Source organism: Styela clava, chromosome 11, assembly GCF_964204865.1.
Source record: "Styela clava chromosome 11, kaStyClav1.hap1.2, whole genome shotgun sequence".
Lineage (NCBI taxonomy): Eukaryota > Metazoa > Chordata > Ascidiacea > Stolidobranchia > Styelidae > Styela > Styela clava.
The window spans coordinates 868,927-884,591 of NC_135260.1; positions in this window are offsets into that span (position 1 = coordinate 868,927).

Below are 15,665 nucleotides of genomic sequence, written 5' to 3' on the forward strand. Positions count from 1 at the left end.
TTTCTGCTTTAATGTGTGGTGGATTTTACAGAAGATCAATATTTTCTAATAGTTTCTCAATTTTATAGGTGAAATTTTCAAACCCCGATATAACACATTGTGACGATGGAGATCCTAACAATTCATTCTGAAAAATTTTAAAGTTTTATCCATGGAAAAATAAACCCTGTCAACAATTTTTTGTATAATGTTATATTTAAAAACTTGTGTGGTATTTTCTGGACAGCGATAAAATATGCTTTGAATACCAGGTGTTCAAACATCCGACTGGTCAGTCAATAATTACCAATTGGCCTGTTTAAATAAACAAACACAGTGTTGTGGAAGTCGTACGATGAACATGAATTTTGTTATTTTTACAAGCTGGTATGTCTATATAGGACCAGCATCAAGTCACTGCAACCTATGTGGCCACAGTTGGGCCCCGCACTCATTTTGGTGCTCCCGTAGTATGTGTATCAGGTTAGGATTGGGCCATAATTTTATTCCGGATTTCCTTATTTTAGTTCTATTACGAGTTCGGGGATTATCTGTGTTAGCCAAGTGAATAAACCTCCTGCCCATAGGTTTCAGTCCCTTTACACAACCTAATGTAAAATAGGCGAACAAAATTAGTTACCTCCATAATGGTACACATACTTCTGGAGCGCCCTCCTTTTGGGTGTAAATTTTTAAATTCAATCATTGTGAATTGCAATTATGTGCAGGTCATCGTGTCCATTTCGCGTACACAAGATTCTCAAAGTAGAGTTGCTTTAATTTTGATTTAAATCACACTTAAAGGCGATAAAATCTAACGACGAGATTAACTTATACTCCGAAATATAATCTCTACGCGGGCTGGTCCCGAAAAACAATAATTAATGCCGGTCCTGGTCAGCCTAATTAAATAGTAAGTCCGAACACGTATCGTTCACGCTCTTCGTATTTTCCTTAAAATGACCGGAAACATCAGATAAGAAAGTTAATTTGGAGATTACGCAGAGGCCAAAATAAACAATAATTCAGTTGAGCACGTATGCCACACTTGTGGCACGTGCCGCTGACAATATGGTGCACAAACATAAGCTTCTGTAACTATCGGCCCGGGCTGAATTTCATAGTCTAGAATCTGTGAGCACGAAGTGTACATATTAATTAATGGTTTTGCAAAATTGTTGTTGTGACGAAAAATCCCTTTCTACGAAACTAATGGACCACGCAATTGCAAGACGATAGCCCTAAATGTATAACACTTTTATCTATTTGTTCAAAATTACATCAGAGTCCTATGAAGTCCAACAGGATCTTTTGTAAAAAGCCAGCGTTCAAATAATAAAAATTAGTTGTTATTCCGTTAGGGTTAGCAATGCAGATTTCGTTGGAAATTCAATTTTTTAAATCATTTTTAACCCCAAAGTGGATAATTACTAATTTGTTATTTTATAACGTGGTGGGGTGTTATTCTCAAATCTTACATTTTTGGATTAGTGGCTTTGTACAATAGATCCGTCCGATATTTCAACACAAATTTTTAGTTTTAACTACTTAAACGGAAGATCAGGGCTAACCGCCCGATTGCAATTCTAGTCGCATATGGGAGTGACTAACTGATTTTGTGTATATTTGTTTCGTAAAATATGAAAAACAATATAACGTACTCGAATATGTTGAACGAAGGTCAAATGACATAAAAGAATTCGACATATGAAAACAAATACATCAAAATTTGCAAATATCGGCTCAACACAACTAAGAGGAAATTTAAAAAAATAACAACAATTTAAAAGCACTTTTTCTATCTCTAAGAATGGAAAATCTGAAATATATTTGTCTAATTTTCGCAAAAACAACAATTCATCACAACGATCCGTAGATATATAATTTGGGGCAGATATAAAAATAAAGGCAGAATGCAAGTACAAGACTTTCTCTGCCAGTGATTTTTCTAAACCCCATATAGGGCGTGAACACCCCTGTCCCTTTCAAATTTTGAACAATTCCCTAATTTTGAGGCGTAATGTCAATCTTCGAATTCCTAACTGGATTATAATTGTATTTGAACACCAGGAAAGTGTCGCATATAGCCATCAGGAGATCAGCAAACACATAACACATTAAACGAGAATATCGGTCAGAGACCGAAGACTTATCGATCGAAAGTTAAGAGGATCCCAAAACAGCGCTCTTACCCCATAGTGACACCTTGTGTCCTATCACTAATTAATTAATAACTCGCTAATTATAGGACATAATTCATACAAAATCAATAGGCTTCTAGTCCGACATATGATGAATGCACATGCAAAATCTGGAGCAGATTCAATCTTGCTTTCGTAAGATATCGCGTGCATCTAACAGACAGACAGACAAATACCAATCAACATACTTACCGATTAAAATCGATAAGTAATAAGATACAAATAGTTTTAAGTGATTCAAGAGTCTGAGTCTGATTTTGGTCAGACGAAACGTTACAGAAATAAACTTTTATTAGTGTGCAGTAGGGATGGCGGAATCGAGTCCGGATTCGATTACAATGTAACGTTTTGTGGCAATTCCTTCACCTGATTGTATAAACTGCTTTACTGCTATGTTGAGTTGCTTCGACGCCACCAACTTCAATATGTATATATTTTTCACTAGAAGGCCTTTACGTTTATTTATTTTTAAAATCTCTGTGGGTTCTGAGAGATTCGTTTTTTTGTGCGATTTTGTCTCTTGTGACAGATTGGATACATTTACTATTTAGTTTTGGCCTTTTTGTCCCACCAGATAATTGAACATCGCTCTCTTGTTTGATTTCATATGGTATTATTTAAGTGGGTTTGTTCTCTCGGTAATATGTCGTGGAATCGATATTCGGAATCGGAATCGTAAATTTAGGAATCGGACAAGAATCGAATATTTGTAAGTAGTCATTTCTAGCTTCCCTAGTGTGCAGCAAGACTCTTGAATCACATAGGATAGTTATCGTCACTCTTGCTACAGCATCCTTGCATTATACGGATCCGCCGGCACAAAAATATAGAAGAAGGATGAGTAGTTAGCCTCGCAGAAACCATATCCTTGGCATAAATAGTTTAATCGCTAATGGCAAAATATATAGGCCTACAACAACATAAATTTAAAAACGCTCTGCCAAAAATGAACAGCTGGGGAGCATACCGTTGTCGATCTAAATCACATATAATTTACGCGCACCCCTCGAAGTAGGTAGTGCAAAGAACAAATTCCATGGACACTCAAGTCCTGCATTGATGCCTCCGCGGAAAGATCAGTGCACAGGCAATAAGGGGATGGTCTAGCAATGCGGCGTGAAAAGTGTTGCGGTATGTATAATAATTTTAAAACGACATAAATATTAGTAGAATATAGGTTCCGCAAGATTCAATCAATTACCCTTCTCCTATATTATAGGATTTTTCTATGAATTCCGTCTATTTCAGGAAACAACAAAAATTATGCAAGTCTTATAACGTTTATATCGCTTCAGCACAACAGGCCATCGAAATTCTAAATTTTACTAGATCGCCAGAAACTATAGCGCCGCAAACCAAATTCATTCTTGTAAAGTAGACAGCTCGTGGATCTATAGCGCCACCTAGAGACCAGTGCACGCATAGGCAGCTGGGTTTCACTTAATTAATCTAACTCCAATAGCCATAGCCACTTCAGCTTTTGAGAGCTAAGACAAGGTTTGAAACGTACAGAATACGAATAGAAAGAGCCAGAAGTAGTGGTTCATATTCACACAGACAACGAAGTCAAGCTAAGCTTCTCGCTAAGCCAAAGTGAGTAAATAACGCTAAAAATATAGACAACAATACCAAGAAAAGGGCGGCAGGTAATCAGAAAATTACACTGTTATTAATTTTGTAATCCTTACAAGCGAACGCCATAAAACGGCCTATTCATATTGCAAACCACGACCGCTTCCATGGTCGCCAGTGCAAATTAGGAAGGTGAATAACCAAATAATCACGTCGGGTACTTGGATTTAAATGGTGAGTGAAGCAGTAACCGACCGTTAGCCACTACCTATTTGAATTACCCTGCGTTGGGTGAGATTCTTTCGCAAATGATTATTCGCATTACACGAGATTGGAACTTATTGTGGTAAATTGTATTTATGTAATAAAGAAGCTGTATGAATCTACGAGCGGTTGTTCTCGCTAAAATCTCATTTCACGTGTCGCCCAAGAAAGGCTGTGCTGATGAAAACACGATCTGGTCGAGCTGACAAGCTGTTTGACAACACATTATGGATATTGAGTTTCTCTAAGTTACTATTTGACAGAAAAAAGACAAACAACGCGGCAGAGTCCATGGATACGCTACAAGGATACAATATCCAGTCCATGCTGCGAGACCGGATATTATTATAACTGTCTAGTTGCCTAGTCTAGAAACTAGAATTTTTGAGCAGCATTCAGTAGTTTATTTTTCACTATACTGAAAATGGGCACAAACATACAAATTGCAATAAATTATAAATAGGCCATATTTCAGGGTGAAAGAGGCGCGTAAAACCAGTACTGGTTATCGAACAGGCTTATTAAGGCTCGGCGATGTGGCTCAACGGGCTAAGCATTAGGAATACGCTCGCCACCGCACCTCTAATTACTCTACGTGGGTTCGCAGGTTCGAATCTCATGCAGGGATGGTTATGTGCGAGAGGATTGCTGGACTCCTCGCCGTCGTTGGGTGGTTCACGTAACCGCTGGTCGGTTACGGCTTCCTCCACCATCAAGTCCATGCCTCCGAAAACAAACAATATAACTAATCCCATACCCGACTTGGAATGGTAACCGGACGAGAGGCCGTGGTTCGACATATGGATAAGCCGTCTTATCGGCTTTCCTCTCCCCGGGATAAATATGTAAATCCTATCCTATCGTAACAGTGTCCTGGGCGTCCTTCCACAATTCTACGGCTGTAGAATAAACGCTTCAAGTCGAATAAAACTGATTGCGGAATTAGGAAAGCAAACAGATGAAAATTCAAATGAAAAAAGTGTTGCCAGAGGTACATATTCACATAACAACAAAGTTTATTTAGAAAAGCAAGTAGATAACGCAAAAAATACAGACGACAATAACAAGAAACAGACGACAAGTATTCCGAGAATTACAGAGTTAACAATTTTATTACAGGGGAACGCGATAGAACGGCCTATTCATATGGCGAACAACGGCCTCTTGTCAGCATAGATCATATCGGAAAGTGAATACCAGACTATCATTCCAAATACATATCTCAGATGGTGGAGCCAATCAGGGATTATTTAAACAACCATGGACAGCAAGAGAGTGCAGAAATCTTCCCGTAAATAATGAATCGCATTACATGGGATTGGAACCTATGGTGGTAACCGTGAGTGTAATTTCTCAGAGAAGAGCCATCGAATCATGATACCTAGTCATTATTATTCTTTGTGTCTTCCTTCAACCCCCAGAGAGGCTGGGCTGACGAGAACACGTTCTGGTCGAGATTATTGGCTTATAGCCTATCGCTGACTTTATACCTAAATAACTTCTCCGCTCTGTTCATTCTAACTGTCACTGTCTAACTCTAATCTAATACATTTATTATAATGTGCATATTCAGCTTCTCTGCGTAGGTTATTTTACTGGAAAAATATAATATGGCAATGAAAACGGACAATCGACATACTGGTTGATGCTACGGCTACACGGTGCACGATATTAAAACTGCCCTGTAGCGTTATTGACTATAATCTGAGTATTCAACTATAAGTCCACTGGCATAGGATAATCGTGTTGAAATTATATCAAATGGGAAATCAACTTACCAACAGCAAATTTATTTCTCCTGTTCCAAATTGCCGATTCTCTCTTCATTGAATTTCACTCATGCATGTGCAATTTTGCTTTTCACGTGTTGAAGTAAATGATCTTATCTTAAAATCAGATATTCGAGTCTTGAAAAACGAATTCAGAAGTCTTAAATCAACTTGGTTTAAGTTCTGACAGAGAAAAACGACGTCCAACTAGAAAGCAATTTGAAGCTGATAGCAGACTACTAACGTGAGTCTGCTAGAAAAAAGACATTGCTCACAGGAACTGTGATGTCATATTTGGAACATTATTAAATGACCTGTGACATTGCTGAGAGTCAACAGACCCACAGCAAGTATCGTGTTACCCCTAAAACACGACCTACCTTGAAAATAAGATCTAGCTTGAATTTTAAAAATGAATTAATATATGCACTCCCTTTAAAAAAAGACCTAGTCAATAACGCAATTTTTTTTCACCTAGTCGACAGCCTGAAATCTCTCCTACACGTTTTAAATGATAGAAAATCTATAAAAATACGAGATTTTTGAATATACAAAATATGAAAACCGATATCCATTTACTTGTAAATGCATAAATGACACGTTTTAATTCAAAATAACTGCAAAACATAGATTATTAATTATTTAAAACGTGTAGGGGAGATATATTGTTATCGATTAGTTAAAAAAAAAATCGCGTTATGGCTAGGTCTTTAAGGGAAGGGATCATATTAAAATCATTTCTAAATTCGGACTAGGTCTTATTTTCAGGGTAGGTTTTATTCTCGGGGAAATATGGTATGTTCTATAAAAGTAGGAGCAGTAAACCAAGAATAGGACGATCAGTTAGCACAAGAGACAGAAAGGATCAAAATGATGAACCGGATGAACCGTCTTTCAGTCTTAGCATTCTTCCACTGACAATCAGAAATTTGGGTTGCAGATTCACTCCTTCAAATTATCTTATGCGTCATGTCGCTGATGATTGCATAATAACGCATTTATCTTGTAAAAAGTATACTAAAATGAACCACGATTAAAAATGAGATATCATATTATTTGCAAAAATATTTACAAATACAATAGCAGCGCACACGCTAGACCCTAATGAACGCCTTCCATTCAGGCACGAAACCAACACAGTGTGTTCAATGTTATTTTTTCGGGGTAATTAGCCTCGTCGTGGGCTACCAAGCGAGACAGTGTTGATTAAGTAACATTCTGATCCGCTTGGTCTTCGTCAGTGGCTATAGCGTAGGGGGAGCGTAGACACATGGTCAAACGTCAGGCCAGTTATGATGATGGGTTCGAACCCCACACTGCCCACAGGGTAGACGGAGTTGTAAGGAAGGACCAGTAGACAAGACAGGCGGAGATGATTGAGGGGGAAAAAAATGTCAGTAAGCAGAAACCGAATGGATCGGTGGCAGGCAGTCGAGAATGCAAGCCAGCGATAGACGAGCCACAAAAAACAAGGATAGGATGAGTGGAAAAAGTTCTGAGTGGTCGAGAGAGAATAGGACGCCAGGAAGAAGAAAGCAGATGGATCACAGTCAGCAGCTGGCCGGCCAGTCGTAGAGAGTGAAAATTAGAATTCAGAGTAGTGATGAGAGTGTGAAGCAAGGGTAGATATGACGCCAGGAAGACGGGTCGGTCCAGCGCCGGGCAAGTCAAGAAAAAATGTGAGCCGGCGGCGGTGCAATAAAGGAATGAAAACAAGCGAGGAAGAGAAAAAAATACAGCCCGCAAACGGTTCAGGATGAAAAAGTTACTCACGTTCGTTACTCACCCTACAAGAACACTCTCTCATCTCATTTACTCATCTTACTTATAACATCTTCTGTTATGTTATCGGATTATTTACTCATCTTACTTATAACATCTTCTGTTATGTTATCGGAACAAGCTCCAAAAAGCAAATTGTATAAAGCTCACATTATAAAAAAATCTAAACAGAAATATTTTCACAAAATAACCGAGGTGAAATAATACAAGAGAGCTATGCTCAAATATATGGACACGTAGAGTCACATAATTTTGATGACGTCATAGCGAAAAAAAAAAGTAATAGCCTTCTGGAGAAAATTTTTATCTTTAACCACTAAAAATTTCAAAGCAATTGGTTCAGTATTCGAAGAGAAAAGCGACTTTTTAAAAACGTGTCAAAGAACAACAACAACAACATAATATTGAAACGATCGTTATGTCCACTACGTGTCCAAAAACACACTTGGCAGATAATAAAAGATGTCGTTAATAATATAGGATAGGATTTACATATCTATCCCAGGGAAGAGGAAAGCCGATAAGGCGGCTTAGTGATGTGGCGAACCACGGCCTCTCGTCCGGTTGCCAGTTCATGTAGGGTATAGGATTAGGTATATTTTTCAGTTGCATATCGAGAACTTACACCCAATTTATTAATGGCTCCAAAAGCACTAACCCTCATGTAATTGCCAGCGAATTTAACCATTTTATGCAAGTATCGACAAAAACGATTTTGGAAGTGTGACTAATACACTAATTCTAATAAAACTTCTTAATCGAGAGTACTGATATTTTGAAAAAACCTAGACACATTTTTATTCTCGGAGGGAGCTCGGGACTACAAATCCGAGTCAAAAGTTCCCAACTTCACCGGCCGGATAAGTTGTGAGGCGCTGTGCTTCTGTTGTGGTCAAGCGCTCCGCGAAACAGAAGCACGGCTCTGCGATAGTAAGCCTGTAAGCCGTGCGACAACAACCGTTCTGCCGTTTGTTTTTGTTTATTCACGGTTGCACGGGAAATGGAAGAAGTATTGCCTACCTTTAGGCTTATCTACGACGGTACACCTTTCGTCTTCAATTACAAAATAATACTACCTAGGCTACCTGCCGACGGACCGGTGTGGTACATAGGCTATTTCAGTATTTTAGATACCGGCAATGTAGGGCTGTAGGGTAATGTTGATCCCTTACAACTATTTTTAACTAGCCTACGTAATTAACTTATAGACCTACTTGTATCAGTATATAGTACAGTAGGCTAGTAAGATTGCTGCAATATGCTAAAGTCTGTTTGTGGAACAATCTGCAGATCTGACAATCATAGCAGTCCGAAACTTTGGTTCTATTTAATTTACCTAGATTTTAGGTGGACAACCAGCTAACCAAACCTGAATCAATCTGAGATAAACAGAATCAAATGTAACTGACAAAACAGAAGAGAAAATGATGTCATATTTATGTATTACTGTACAGCAGTATTAGGAACATTAAATTCATATTGATTCTGCTATTCCAATCTATATCATTGGTTCAGCACAGTGGTTCTTAAAGTATGGGTCGCGACCCAAACATGGGTCGCGGAAGGTTTAAAAATGGGTCGCGACAAGGTCGTCAATGCAAGGGCAATCTAAGAGGAGAAGGAAGAATTTTTAGCTTTCCCAATGTTTCAATTTAGCTTTTAAACTCTGGTATTTAAAAATAATGAAATATAAAATTTCATTCACGGAAAGAACTGTCTTGAGCTCATTGTTACATCACAATTCTGATATGCCAGTCACGTGTATTATTTTTATGGTATCGGTAACCATGCACGTCGCTTGTCGTTGTGTTGACCGCGTGGAATGTCGTCTTAATGGATTAAAATAACCAAAAATGGGTGTCTTTTTGGTAATGTAAATTGTAATAGACGACGCATTGAAAAAGCTCGCTTCTCGACATTAGATTATTCAATATCTAAAGAACATTGGGACTTCATCTCGAGGCACCATTTACCGCGAACGAAGCAGTGTGTGCACATTCAACATTTGATGAGTAAAAAGTTGTATATTGCGAGAGATACCGAAGGCCAGCTAGGATGTCGTGTTTGCGTCGGACAGCGGACGCCTTTTCTGCTACAATTCCGACAAGGCACTTGTGCGAGCGAGGATATTTGGCACTGACGGTTATCAAAACTAAGCTCGCAATCGCCTCGATACCCGTGACAACTTGCGTATTGCGTTAAGTAAAATAGAGCTGTGTATTGAAGATATAATGAAAAGAAAATTTCAGTTTCATCAATCTCACTGAGTCAATGGACTGTTTCTAATAAATAGTTTTCTGTATTTGAGTCAAACTGTACTGACATTAAAAACACATTTTGCGTTAGGATTGGGTCGCGAGTATTCATAAAACTCAGATTTGGGTCGCGCTCGAAAAAGTTTAAGAACCACTGGTTTAGCATGATCCAGACTCCTCCATGTGTCATTTTGTAAAAAGAGAGTTTATTATTATTTTTCAGTCAAAAAAGTAATAAATTACCTATTTCGGTATAGATTGGGAGATGGCAATACTGCCAAGGGTCAGAGGATCATCCTAATCAGACGCCATACATTCCAGCCAAAAAAGTAAACATTAAAAAATGGTTACATCAATTAGTTAACTGTCAAGCATATTGAAGCAAAGTAAACTTTATTTGCATAATTATGTAAAAGTTATAAGTGAAAAGCTTGGTAAATACTGAAATAGTAGAACATTGGTAAAAGTTGATGTCATTTCGGTCCACGATTGTTTCAGACCAGAACTTTTGGTCTGTGTAGGTTCTAGTATACGTTTATCAACGATGCATGATGAACTGAAAACACTGCTTGGTTATGAAGTATTAAAAAAATATTACAATATCGCACACGTTCATACAAATCATAGTTATCATGGCCATAGGAAGTGGTGTGTTTCAAGGGTTTTATGGTCTTGTGTAGTTTTGTACCGGTACCACAATAACTTCTAGTGGGCGTTGAGCATATGTTATCCTGACCCAAAAATTATGTCACTACGACACCACAGTGATGTAATAAAGCTTGCAAAGTCATTATCGTAAGCGCTATATGCTATTTCTGGCGATCGTAGCTATACTTTGGCAGGACCTCCTGAAGTATGCGCACCAAGATGGCGCACAACCTGAACTCAGGTTGTGTACCAGGTTAGGGTTCAAGTTGTGCGACATCTTGGTGCGCATACTTCAGGAGTACCCTTTGACAAGCTATATGACGTTGTAGAGATTTATTTTTTGGATAACTTAGTCAGGTGGGGGTTAGCAGTACAGCACACTATCCAAATCCCAAGAATTTCCCTCCATTTGACTCAATAAAACAAACAGTCTCACAAACGAGGGGTGTCTGGGACTACGTCAGATGCTTCATATTGGGCCATGCTTGTCTCAATAATAATCTAAATTAATCGCGGCCGTCACATGACCAAAAGCTACGGTAAAAAAATTTTCCTTCGGTAAATCATATTATTTTCCCAAGGAATTCAATGATGACGTTACTAGATTGCGCTTTTTTGTAGTAATTTGCGCAACTTCATTTTACTGTATTATTACCGATTTGGAGGGACACCATATGTCCCAGACGTCTCCCAAAGGAGGTGTGTCTGATCATCTGTAAAATGGGTTTCTCTGAAACGGGACAATGTCACCCGATTTGTATAGTGTGCCGATTTGTATAGTGTGCTGTACTGGTTAGGAATAACATATGCAAAAATGGTTATGCCAAGCCCACTACTAGAAGTACTTGTGGTGCTAAACTACAGTAGACACAGGTTTTATACTGATTGTACCATAGAGAGAGAGAGAGAGAGATTCATTGTTTTGTCAACCAGAAAACAAACGAAAAAATATATACAATATACACAAAGTCAATTCGGTATAGACTGGAGGAAGCGATACGACCATAAGGTCATCAGAGTCAGCTCCCCCCAAGTTCACTGTTAAGATTCACAGTTAAACGTATGTACTGTATGCAAATAAGGAATGAATAAAAAAACTCCTAGTTGTAAGTTGTAAGTCGAACCATATGTCTGTATGTACATATGGTGTTTGCTCGGGAACTTTCTGACTTTAAATTTTGGTTGTAATGATGAAAATCCTTAACTAAATGGAAATAATAAATAACGAAGTACATCACTTTTATTAACGAAGTGATCATCTTCTATCGTGTTGCATATTGTTTATAATCGTGACTCCACACTCCATCTTACATGGGCCGAAACATCTGTTAGTGAGATCTCTCGTTGACTGGTCAAAGGAATCTCCTTTAATCGAGTCCAGCTCTAACAAACTGCTTTTTGTCACCTTGTCATTTATGGGAGTTCAATTGAGGCCAAGCCATCAGATACTTAATTTTAAATTATTTTCACACCTTCATTGTGCCTTTGTGTAGTGGCATTGAGTGTCAGGATACTGTAGCAAGAATCAAAACTATTATAATTATTGAGACGTTTGAAAGCTTTTCTAAGATTAAATTCAATATGAGTTCAACTAAATTTATTTAGAGTACTGCATTCAAAATCGAAATCAGACAAGATAAAATTTTTGAATAGCAATCTATTGAGATACTATATTATACACGAGCAAATCCTTGATCGTGGTTCACCATAAGACTAACCAGTATCTGGTTTGAAACCTCAGCTGAGTTCAGGACAGCTTTTTCAAATTTAACGTTGAGGTCTCAATAGTAAATTATTGGAAACGAAGCGTACATATGGATCGTTTCATGTTGTTGTTGTTATGGAAAAATAGTCTTTTTTTCATTCACTAATGAACCAATTGCTTTTTAATTTTCAATGGTTGAAGATTGTATTTTTCTCTAGAAGGCTATTAATTTTATATTTATTCCAAAATTTTCTATGAATCAAATTTATGAGATCTGATATTTCAACCAAACTTCGCTATATTTTTATTTTTTGCTGGAATATGGTTTTTATTCTGCCAAGAGTGACCCGAGGAAGTGTGAAGGCGATAAGACAGCTTATTGAACACATGGCAAATCACGACCTCTTGTCCGGTACTTTGTTTTGGACTCCATGTCCATATATTTAAGCATCTCTCATTCTCTCTCTTGTTTAATATTGGCCTCCAATACATGGGAGGGATTACCGGTAGTTCACCATAAGATGGCTCACCTCTCACCGACTAAATATCAAAATTCCTGATCAGCATTGGATAGGATAGGATTTACATATTTATCCCGGGGGAGAGGAATGACGATAAGACGGCTTAACCATATGGCGAACCACGGCCTCTCGTCCGGTTACCAGTCTATTTCTAGTATGGGATTAGTTAGTTATTTGTTTTCGGAAGCATGGAGCACCAGCGGTTACGTGAACCACCCTACGGCAGCGAAGAGTCCAGCAATACTCTCGCACCTAACCATCCCTGCGTGGGATTTGAACCTGCGAACCCACGTAGAGTTATCAGAGGTACGGTGGCGTGCGTATTCCTAAACGCTTAGCACGATGAGCCACATCGCTGCGCCGAATCATTCAATATTGGCCCCCCATACTGTTCGAAAGGCAATCTAACCAAAAGCATTAGTTCAAGGTAGACATCAGGTAATCAATACTTCTAATCAATAATAAATGAGTAGCCGCGAGGATTGTCAATTACTGGATTGAAGGTAGCAAGGTATAGATTTTTTGCCATGGTGTGGTTAGGGAACCTTCAGGAGTGTTATTGAACTGTTACTGGCCAGAATATTCTTATGCTTAAATGAATGTATCTATGCTGTCAAAGCCGGGGGAGGTTGTCAATTACTGGAGTGAAATGTTATCTTGCAAAATATAGATTTTTTGGTTCAGTGTACTTTGTGAAGCTTCTCTTACATATAGAAGATTTGGCCTGGCCAGAATATTCTTATGCTAGTATGAATGTACCTGTGCTGTCAAATCCTGGGGAGATTGTCAATTACTGGGGTGAAATTAAAGGTTTTTTCGGTTTGCTGTTTCCTTATTTTTCCAATAATAATATTTGCTGCACTGTGTTTTCGTTAAAATTTTAGAATTAGAAAAATAGGCTATCTGTCCTAATTATGCCTATATCGAGTATTCAAGCTTTTCCTATTTCAAACTCATGCGATAAATTGACGTCCTTTTTTGAAAATTAAATTTCATATTTAAAATTCACATTTATATACATTCGGTCGGAATAGTAAATTGGTTTTTGCTATCTTTCCATGGATATTGATAATTTAAGACTTCTGGGACACTTTTGTTAATCTTCACTACAGTGTTTACACTATCTGCCGTTCACCATTACTTAATATTTAATCGATACTGTTTACTACATGATTTATGAGTTGAAATATGGATGTAATATGTGAATGATAATACAGGCAAAACAAGTCAGGAATGACCAAATGAAAACATTTTCATTAGCGAAACTTAGGACCTGTGGTTGTCATAAGGGGGCATAGATAGAGAAGGGTGGGTTATTTGCTTTATCTACTTCGCTTTACGGAAGCCTTATACAGGCAGGCACTTGTTTTTAAGACGCTATATTTCGTAAAGATGGATGTGAAAATAAGGTTGGCATGGGATTTGGCCAGGAATATTTAATTTGCGACGATAGCGTAGTAAACTCGTTGGTTTCCAACCTTTTTGGTGGGGCAGAACACCCCCCAATGAAACAATGCAGAGGCTTAAGGAACCCCCTGTGAAATATTTTAATTGCCCTGATTGTTAACTTCAAACATATATAAAAGGAAATCTAATACCGACAAAACAAAATGATCTTTAAAGTGTAGAAAGTAAAATTGCAAATTTATAAGTATTTAATTATGGTTGAACATTATACATGCAACAATATAGACTTAGTGGTTCCCAACCTGGGGGCCGCGACTTTTCGGGAGGTCGCAGAACAAAATAATTTTATGTATGACTTTATTCTATAAATTTATCCTAATTACCGGTAGATGTGAAATAAATTTATTTATTCTTGGGTAGAAAATTGAGAAACAATAGAAACCAATTTTTAAGGTTTTGGGTTGAACAATCCCAATCAAGGTCTCCCACTTCAGAACACTCTTACCACCTCCATGACATCTTAATTATTGACAGCACGCATTAATTTGACTATGATTCTGTGGCTACCATTTTTTTATTGAATTCCCTCATTGAATTTGTGGTTGCGGCAGGAAATGTTTGTAGATGTGGCAGCTCCGGTATTTTCTGGCCAAAAACCAAAGGTCTTGAAAATTGGCCTGATAGACAGAAAATACGCTAAAAATACTCATTGAATAGGAATGATAGTGCACTCAAAGGCAGTTATAGAACAAATTAATTTTTAGGATACTCTGATATTAAAATAATTGATAGTATTTGAACTATTTTGCAGAAAACGCATTGAAGCTTAATATTCTTTTTTCTAGGACCTATCAGTTTTAATTTAAATACAGCATATATTGTGGAAGGGGTCGGGGCATGTTAGAAAATATCCGAAGGGGGTTGCGACGCAAAAAAGGTTCAAACCACTATTATGGGCTCTTGAATTTGTATGATGTCTAGTGGAGCCCCTGGACTGTACTGGCAGAATCCTAGGGTGTCGCGGAACATCGGTTGAAAACCACTGCTTCATCCACTTTGGATTATATTCATTTCAAGCAATCAACTATGATTTCATTTCTGCTAAACTAAGGCATCCTTCCATAAACACACGCTTTCTGAACTGTTCAACAAAATGAAACATGAGACGTGTCGTCATCATGAAGTCATTGGCCCAAAGGAAGACCTTGGCATCAGCGTCAGAAGTACGGTTGCTATAATATCATGATTACCAAAGTGTGATGGGCTGATGGCAATCGTAATCCTAATTATTAGCATCATGCGCGTACCTTCTATCTCTTAGGATTTAAACCAGTGGGGTTAATAAAGAGAAGAAACCGTACCCCCCACCCTTATTGAAATAGCCAGACCGGCACAGTCATTGCTTTGGGCGTTGTGATCATTTCTCCAGAAACAAGGCGAACCACAGTGCAATGTTTTGTTTGCAGTCACCGGAAAAAGACTCAAGATGTATACTTTGTTCATATCATTCAGGAAGCTTATTAAAGTTTACGGTTGATCTGAATAGACACTTTTTTTAAAAT